Genomic DNA, 9,509 nt, shown 5'->3' on the forward strand with positions numbered 1-9,509 from the left:
GCTACCCGACACAACTTGCCAACAGGCAAAGAAAAATCCTTTTCAGGACTAAGGCGCTGTGATCACTGAACAGTAGTAGGTACACAAGCCGACCGGTGTGCCTTGAAACACACCAATATTCATTAGGTAATTGATAACAAATAGCCACATAAAAGCAGACAAACAGGAAACTCTAAGAAAAAAACTAGGATTGCATGGTGACACGGAAGGAACCAGTTGTGAACTACACTTGGGGACACCCAGATAGCTAGGCACATTAACATACTGTAGCCTAAGGCAAATAGCTAAGCTTGCAAAGAAACACTGGCTGGGTGTGTACCTAATTACAATGACAGCAGGGGGGTGAAGCAGTCTTTAACACAAGTTTTGTGAGATAACATCTAATCGCTGACCCTTACCAGTTAAATCCATGGAACTACAAGTATCAACATGGCTAATCAGTGGTGCAAAGAAACTCGTTCATACCAGAGCTTCATACATGTTGGATCAGAACATACCACACACGCTTAGGTAGTCCAAAACACAGCTGATTGGGCTAACAAATAGAAACATCCACTAGATATCGGTGCTGAAACCAGGAAAAAGAAAGAAATTGTCTATGGTGATGGTGATATTCTTTGTTCTGTAAGCCAGGAAACCCAATTATTGAATCTGAGGGATAAAAACACCAATAAATTTAGTAATAAACATTACATTTTTCTCGTCTGGAAAAAAAACGGTTATATACCTGTGATAAGAGATTAGCATGTGAAACCAATATACATCACATTACATTACAAAAATAGTGCACTTTTTTTAAAATACCCAAAAAATAGTTGAGCTCAACTCATTAATATGTATTACTTAGTACATATTAATACCACGTGGATTTTTGTTTTATGGTATACCAATAATTCCCCCAAAAAAATGTATTCACCATGGTGAGAGAGAAAAAAATTAGCAACTTGTAGTAAACCTTTCTAGCGGTTACCAATTCATCTCGCAGACCTGTCCTTTCTGGAAAAAAACAAACATAATTTAGTAAATACACCTTTTCAGTTCATTAGTACAAGTCTTGGCTCAGGTCATTTGCATGTCAATACAGTTTGCTTTACATTCTCACTGACCTGGTCAGAAAGAATGGGGGTCATTTGGGTGGGCTGTCAGCAGCTGTGAACAAACTTTACAGGACACATCAGTATTGCATACTCCACACCCACACTCACACAATTAGATCAAAGATGACCTCTAGATATCACACCTATTAACATTTCTATCAGAACCTGTACTTCTTGTTAAACCCATAACATCTGTTTGGTAAGTTTGAAATTCATTCCGAGATCCATCCCATTTCATTCGCCCCTTCTCCGCCTGTATGGGGGCAATAAAAAACTCTTACCTTCCTGGGATTTATTCTTGCAGAAACACCAGGGATGGAACATTGTTGGTACATACCTTAAGTGTGGAGGATGTCCCCCTGAATTCAGACATACCCAAATCCCTTGCTCTGTTATCTCCTGGGCAGCTGAAGTCCTATGGCCGTGTCATCTTAGTGTGATGAGCACAGTACAGATCTTCCCGTACATTAAGTTTCTTACAATACCTCTTTACAGTCCACCGATCCCAATCTTGCATATATAACCCAAGGTCCATATTTATTACCCATCCTTTATGGACGATGGACCTTGATTCCCCCAACCTTTTTACCGGTTGTCTTTACCCCAGAGGTAGCTACTCTCTGGCCAAGAATTGGGTTGACAGGCCCTGCCCCTGTCATCGTTGCTGCTTTTTTTTCACTACTTGTCAGAACAGTTTTTTTTTTTTTTTTTTTTTTTTCGGGCTCTGCGTACAGAGAACCTGGCGCGTTACTTTTTTTGGAGCGGTTAAGGTTTGCGCCTTTTATCACTATAACCGGCGCCGCATCTCCGATTATTGTACACGGCCTGTGCGGGCTGCTAGCGTACTACTCCGAATGTTCCCTGTTCTGACTATAGTCCTTCAAAAAATTAGCCTGGAGATTATCCAAACTATAATAGTTCAATCTCCCCGTGGACTTTTCTGAGGTATTTTAAAAGAAATGCTTAATGAAGGGCTAGTACTTCTGTTATCTCGATGATTGGCATAAACTTGTAGTACAGGAGGCCATCCACTGAGGCACACCTCATTTCTATATGATTTGTAGCATTTACAATGTTTACAGGTCTAATTACAAAGCTTACCATCCACAGTTAGCAGTTTACAAAAAGACCGATTCATACTAGGGCTGAAACAACTAATCGGCCATGAAATCAATTGACTACTACCTTCACAAATCGATCAATCGGCCAGTAACATAATGGGGTTAAAGAAACAAAATCGAGCCCTCTATTGTACAAAAAAACAACACTTTCACAGATCTACAGTACAAATTAACCCCTTATAGTAGTGACTATCTGCTCCTCCTGCACTACAAGGGAATCCTCCCTCAACGCAAAAAGGTGCCTTTTTGGTTCAACACACTTTAATGGAGAGGCTGCAGAAAAACATGCAATGCGCCCCTGCCGCAAGCCGTGTCCTCCAATCTGACGTACAACAAACTGGCTAAAATAAAATGCAAATCGCAGCAAAATCGCATGCATGAAAATCAAAAACGCACAGCAAAAAGCACTGCAGAAACAGATCAGAAGCAAACTGCATAGGCCTGCACCAAGCTCCATGCTGGCCACTCATATCAACTCTCAGACGAGAAAACATTGACGAAAAATCCATTTACATTCGCTGAATGTTTGAAATTTAACTTGTTTTTAACATCCTGTTTTTAAAATCAACGTAATTTCTGAACGAAAACCACACACACACCGCCTAAAAATTCCTCTGACCAAAAAGTTCCCTATTCTCTCCAAATCTTCCCATCACTGTAGTTGAAAACAAACATTGATCCGACCCCATCAACGGTCAAAACAAATTAACCGAACGCTCCCAAAATTACATCCTTGTTGACGGAAGAATTAAACAGTAAACACAGTATACATCCTCTGTCTGCCACACTCCATATAGATGGTTATTTACATTCACCACTGCATAGAAATATTTAAGAACAAACCGCCTTTTTCTTCAGACCCCACATATTAACCAAATCATACACCTTGCTTTCCCCCAAGGCTATCAACCAATTAATCGAAAAAATAATCGCCCAACCAATCGATTATGAAAACAGTCAGTTGCAGCCCCAATTTATACACACAAGATCATTCCGTGCAATTTAGGCTCTGTTTCCACTAATGCAACTTGCCATGCGACTTTGGACACAAATTCGCATTACAAGTCGCAGCCCATTGCTTTCAATAGCACTAGTCCCAATTTATGCGACCCAGCGTTGCAATGACTATGAAAAGGTACCTGCAACACTCCTATGCGACTCCGGATGCGACTCCGACCCAGAGTGTACATTTGGATCAAAGTCGCATTCAAAGCCACACCAAAGTCGCACCGCACCGTCACTCTAAATCATGAGACTTTGGAGTTGCACAAGTGGAAACACCTCTATGCCCAGCGGTGTGTGTCTCCATTACAATGGTTGGCCTAATCTCATTCAAAGGGTCAACTGAAATTGCTTTCCTGCAGAGACACATATCCTTTTCTCACAGATTCCAAATTTCACCATTATTCGCACGTACAATTTCATTTTATATATCCACATTATTCCAAATCAGTCTCATTAAAGTATTAGTACAGACAAAAGGTTATATAAATATAAACAATGTTCAAAAGAAGCTTGTTAGTTTGATGGTCCTACAGGGAAGACAGACATACAATGACATCAAATTCTTACCGTTTCTCGAGTTTGTCTTGCCCTCCACATACAAACGTTACGCTTCCTCACAAAGGGGCACCATCTGTTATGGCTGTTTTTATATCTCACTTAAATGACTAACGATACGAGAAAATAAGTGATTAAACCTTTGTCTACATAAGAATAAAAATGAACGATAACAGTGCGAAAAGATAAACAATTACATTTATTTATACAGAAAAGAAACTTTAGAATAATTAGAACTTATCATATAACTCAAGTGATGTTACAAGTACAGAGCTGCTTAGGCTGCCAAGATCATTTAGGTCATATGCTTACAACAAACATACACTTTCAATATATTTATCAATATTTCAAGATAAGTCCTAAGAAAGAAATAATTAGAAATAGAAAAGAGGCATAATAAAAAGGAGAGAGAGAGAGAGAGAGGGGGAGAGAGAGAGAGGGAGAGAGAGGGAGAGAGAGGGAGAGAGAGAGGGGGAGGGAGAGAGAGAGAGAGAGAGAGAGAGAGAGAGAGAGAGAGAGAGAGAGAGAGAGAGAGAGAGAGATACAAGTATACGTTACATGGACTTCCGGTGGTCTGGAATTCAAGAGGGCAGATCAGCTAATTCTAGCCCTATTTTATATGCATTCTGGGCCAATCAGAAGATGGAACGCACCCATTGGCTCTGAGTTTACATCAACCTCTGATTGGCCGATTCTCAAGTCCCAAGAAATGTTCATAGATCAGGCCTGAATGTCACCTCCTTTGATCTTTAAACCCAAATAGTTCCGACATTAGCATGTCAATGTCCCCTGCTGGGATGGAGCCTTACTGTCTACACAGGTACAAGACAGAACAAAGGGAAATATGCTGAACAGTGAGCACCTGGGGTCATTCAATGGTTCCCATTAGCTGTATTAAAACCTCTGAAAATATTAAGTCCTGCATTCAGAATAGTTTCCTTTAAACACCTTGCTATAAATATGATATTTCAAAATCGCCACCACACAGCGTCTTAAAGAGCCGACGCACAGCTATGACAGCTCGCGCAGTGGAGCCAAACTGCCGCAGTATAACTGTGGTGGCTGGTCGGGAAGGGGTTAAAAAGATGAGCCTATCTTGAATGACAGTCATGTGAAGAGTAGTAAAATTAGCTGAAAACTTTGATGAAGAAACTGGAAGGTTGCATATGCAATTCTTTAGCACTGGATGAAAGCACCCACTTAGACACTGCTCAGCTAGCTATTTTCATTCTTAGCCCTTGTACACACGGTCGGAGATCCCGACGGAATGTGTGCGATCGGAGCGCGTTGACGGATAATCCGACTGTGTGTGGTCTGCATCGGACTGTTTCTGACGGAATATCCGTCGGACCCAATTTTCCAACTTGCCGGAAATATTTTCCGACAAAATGCTCCGATCAGACATACTCCGATCATGTGTAGAGAATTCCGATCGGACAAAGTGCCACGCATGCTCAGATCAAATTCCTACACCAAAGCTATTGGCTACTAGCCTGAACGTAGTCCCATCGTAACGAAATTACGCCATCACGTTCTGAGAGATCGGATTTTCCGACAACTTTTTCCGACCGTGTGTATGCAACAGTTTCGGACAAGATCCGTCGGACAAAATCCGACGGATTTGGTTGTCGGAATCTCCGACCGTGTGTACAGGGGCATAGAGTGGTCAAGTTGGAAATGTTGAAAGAATGTTTAGCCCGGTGTCCACTGAAAAGGACTACAAGGGGAGTCCACATTTTTAATGAAACAGAAGCCACTCTCTGTATATACCAGCTGAGTATCCAAGATACCCTAGGAGTGGTGACTGATGGAGCCCCAAGTATGATTGGCAAGAATTCTGGATTTCTGGTACTTTTAAGGAAAGTAGAATCTAATTCTCAGACTTGTATCTCTTAGCACTGCATTAACCTTCAGGTAAATATGTGTCAATTCCTAGGACTCTATAGCACAGTTCCAAAATTTTCTTGAAACGGAACATGATAAAAAGCTAAATTGGACAAAAATATGTGGAATGGAGTGCTCATAATTTCAAAGATAAATGTGGTAAAGGTAAATGGGACTTTAATTTTAATACTGCAAACCATAACTGACAAATTGTATAAAAGTTCACAGCTTTATTGAATTTAAAATACAAATTGCATTCGTGGACATCATAAAAAATGCTACGTCATATTCAAACAATGTATATCCTTAGAAGAGTTCTACATGTTTTGTGGGTATCCCGCTTTCTCAAAACCCATAATGGTTACATACAGTCTGGACCAACTCGCGGAAAAGCCTGGTACACACAACGAGATTATTGGACGGATAATTGTCCGTTTTTTTGTTGCATGCTAGTCTCATATCAAAAATGAAGAGGTTGCTCAAGTTACGAAAATTCTCGCAATACAACTTTGGAAGTGATGTAATGTGTCGAGCTGTTTGGTAATGCATTCCTTTGTTTCCGAGCATGTGTATTCTTGTTCTTACAATTTTTTTTTTTGGGTGATTAGACGTTGCGTTCAATTCCGATAAAAAAAAAAAAAATATCCTGCACGTTCAGGTTTTATCATCTGAATCTAAAGTCAGAATCGGCTGTCGAGTGCACTATACTTACAGTATAATATAAATTTTACTTCCGGTCTTCTTATCGTCGTGTAGGCCCTTTAGGGATGAGATCAGGCATGTTTGGAAATGAGTCCAAAGAACCCTCATGAGCTCATCACAGCAGCAACCTGTCAAATCCAACAGCTAATCATAGGTGGCAGAGGCGTTTTCTACCCCACAGCCCAGCCACACATATACTGTTGTCCTGATCAAGAGGTCACCTTACCAAACAGGTGGCATTTGTGGTAAAGAAGAATGTGAGATACTGTGAGGTCTGGATGAAGATGTCCCTGTAGCAGGCACTGTCATATTCTTCAATACCAAGAACATTTTACACATTAAACAGAAATACAACAAATTACTGGTGGTTAGGCTAAAGAAAGCTGTGGAATTGGCTTCATTCCAACTCCTCTGAGGCTGGAGAATATATGAATACAGCAAGAACAGAAGACAGGATTTTTATGTGGAGATAAATCAAGTGGCACATCTTTATCAAGTCTCAGGGGAATGGTATTGGCAAAAACAGAAGCAAAAAGTGACTGAACATATACCCCATTATGATGTTCTCCCTTCCATGAGACTGCTAGTATTAGTTGGGCCATCACTCAAAGGAGCGATCCATTACAAGGGTGACGGCTGGTATTTCTCTTGCCAAGAGGTCCATGTTAAATAATCCAAGCAGGAGGACTATAACTGTACGCTCCAACACCAGATCCAGTTTAGCTGAAGTGCAGGGTGGTTCATAAAGAAGTATACAGTTTCAACACACTATAAACAGACAGTCACAGATGTTCTGTTTGCACCCTTAGTCACACGACACATCGAGCCGGTAATCCATTTCTCAATTCAAGAACACAAAACGCTGCCATTTTTGACTAGTCTTCTGACATGCACCTACGTCACTTCCCTCAGTAGCAGGACACAGACTTTATGAGTAAATCTACCTAATGGTTTGCAGTTGTGGTCCGTGTCTTCAACTGTTACTGTTTCACATCATCTGGAAACGGTATACTTCTTTATGAAATACCCTGTATAAAGAATATTTGAGTTGGCTCATTCAATACAGCTCATTATTCTAGATGCAGACACCATTAATCATCTGGCACACCTAATCAAGACTTCATTAGCACCGATCATTGTTCACGTCAAAGTGCCTCTGCCAAAAGCTTTGCAGCGGCTTATTAAATCTAGAATAAAATCCAAAGCAAACACCTAAATGTACAGTTAATAGCTGCTGAAAAACTTGCGCAATGCCCACCAGAAATGTTTGATGTGAAATTAGATGAAAATCAGCTAGAAGATGCCTGTGAGCATTTGGTACCTAGAAGCGTACTGGTGAGCTACCCATACCACAAGCAGTACCTCCCATGACACCCCTTCTGGGATGAAATCTAGAATCTACTAAGCTTACATCAATACAGATCATGGAGGCACATAAACCATTCGACTGAAAATTAACCAATCGAAAAACAAAGTTTAATGACTTCAGATGAAATTGAATGACCCCCTAATGACGTCAGACATTGCTGACAAGACGCTCCAGGCCATCTAGTGTGTGACTTATCACTTTCACTATTCTTCTGGAGCATAGGTGGAATGGGATCGGCATCCCTGCCTGGTTTCATGGGCTTTTGAAAGCTTACTAAACTTTAATTGTATACGTTTTTATGAGTAATAAACAGTTACAAGCTGCACCATGGGGAGTTCTCTCTTTGATATATGATTTAACCTTTGTTGGCGGATCTTTCATTTGGGGGCCGTTTCCATTGGGAGATGCATCTCCTTTGTCACCCATGCTCATTTGACTACCTGTAATGGGTCTCATATAGGTATTTTGAGTAAGGCCGCGTACACACGGGCGGACTGTATGCCCTACTTAGTCCGTCGAAACACATTTCAGCGGACAGTCCGCTCGTGTGTGGGCTTCAGCGGACTTTTTCAGCGTGCAGTCTGGCGTACTAAGTATTTCGGATTTTTCGAAATTCTGTCCGTCATACTTTGGTTTCAGCGGACAATCCGCTCGTGAGTAGGCTAGTTCGACGGACTAAGAATGGCGCATGCTCAGAAAGGATTTACACAGCGGAAGGGTGCATTGCTGTGTATTGGACTTCCTATTTCTAGTCCCGTCGTACGTGCTGTACACGTCATCAAGCAAGCTTTCGACGGACTGTTTGTGCATCCGTGTGTGGTCAAGTCCGTTCATTCGAAAGTATGACGGACTGTCCGTCGGATTGTATGACGGACTAAGTAGGCCATACAGTCCGCTCGTGTGTACGCGGCTTAAGATGTTTGCCCATTAAATCGGTGGAAGACGGCACTTTATTCTTCAAGGAAACAGGAATTACTTCACTTTCACTGGTTTGGTGGTGGTAATGGACTTTTTTATTGCATATTTACACCTGTACATGTGGTTTATGAGCATGGTATGGAAATTTAATTTATTCATTTTTTTTCTTTTTCACCATTAATCATCTGCCACAACTAATCAAGACTTCATTGTTCACGTCAAACTGTCTCTGCCAAAAGTTTTGAAAATCCAAAAGCAAACACCTAAATGTACAGTTAATAGCTGCTGAAAAACTTGCGCAATGCCCACCAGAAATGTTTGATGTGACCTTAGATGAGAATCAGCTAGAAGATGCCTGTGAGCATTTGGTACCTAGAAGCGTGCTGGTGAGCTACCCAAACCACAAGCAGTACTCGCATGACACCCCTTCTGGGATGAAATATAGGATCTACTAAGCTTACATCAATACAGCACGAGGCACACAAATCATTCAACTGAAAACTCCTCAGTCGAAAAACAAAGTTGAATGACTTCAGATGAAAACTACCACAGCCAAAGAGCTCAGAAAAGCAGAAACCATTCGTCTTCCAGTTCCCAGCAAAGTTGTATCTCTTATGGAAGAAGTTTAATGACTTCAGGTGCATGATCCTCTAATGACGTCAGACGTTGATGACGAAACACACCGGGTCATCTAGTTTGTAACATATCACTTTCGCTATTCTTCTGGAGCACAGGTGGAATGGGATCGGCGTTCCATGCTTTCATGGGCTTTTGAAAGCTTACTAAACTTTAATTGTATATGTTTTTATTAATAATAAACAGTTACAAGCTGCACCATGAGGAGTTCTCTCTTCGATA

General features: G+C 41.1%; 1 pseudogene; it reads left to right on the plus strand.

Annotated features, from left to right (window-relative positions):
- Positions 1-9,280, plus strand: part of LOC143997959 (voltage-dependent L-type calcium channel subunit beta-4-like) — a 99,433-nt pseudogene extending 90,153 nt beyond the window's left edge.
- The last annotated feature ends 229 nt before the right edge of the window (positions 9,281-9,509 follow it).

The sequence above is a fragment of the Lithobates pipiens genome, unplaced genomic scaffold, assembly GCF_037356315.1.
Source record: "Lithobates pipiens isolate NorthernLeopardFrog02 unplaced genomic scaffold, aLitPip1_a1.2 Scaffold_19, whole genome shotgun sequence".
Taxonomy (NCBI): domain Eukaryota; kingdom Metazoa; phylum Chordata; class Amphibia; order Anura; family Ranidae; genus Lithobates; species Lithobates pipiens.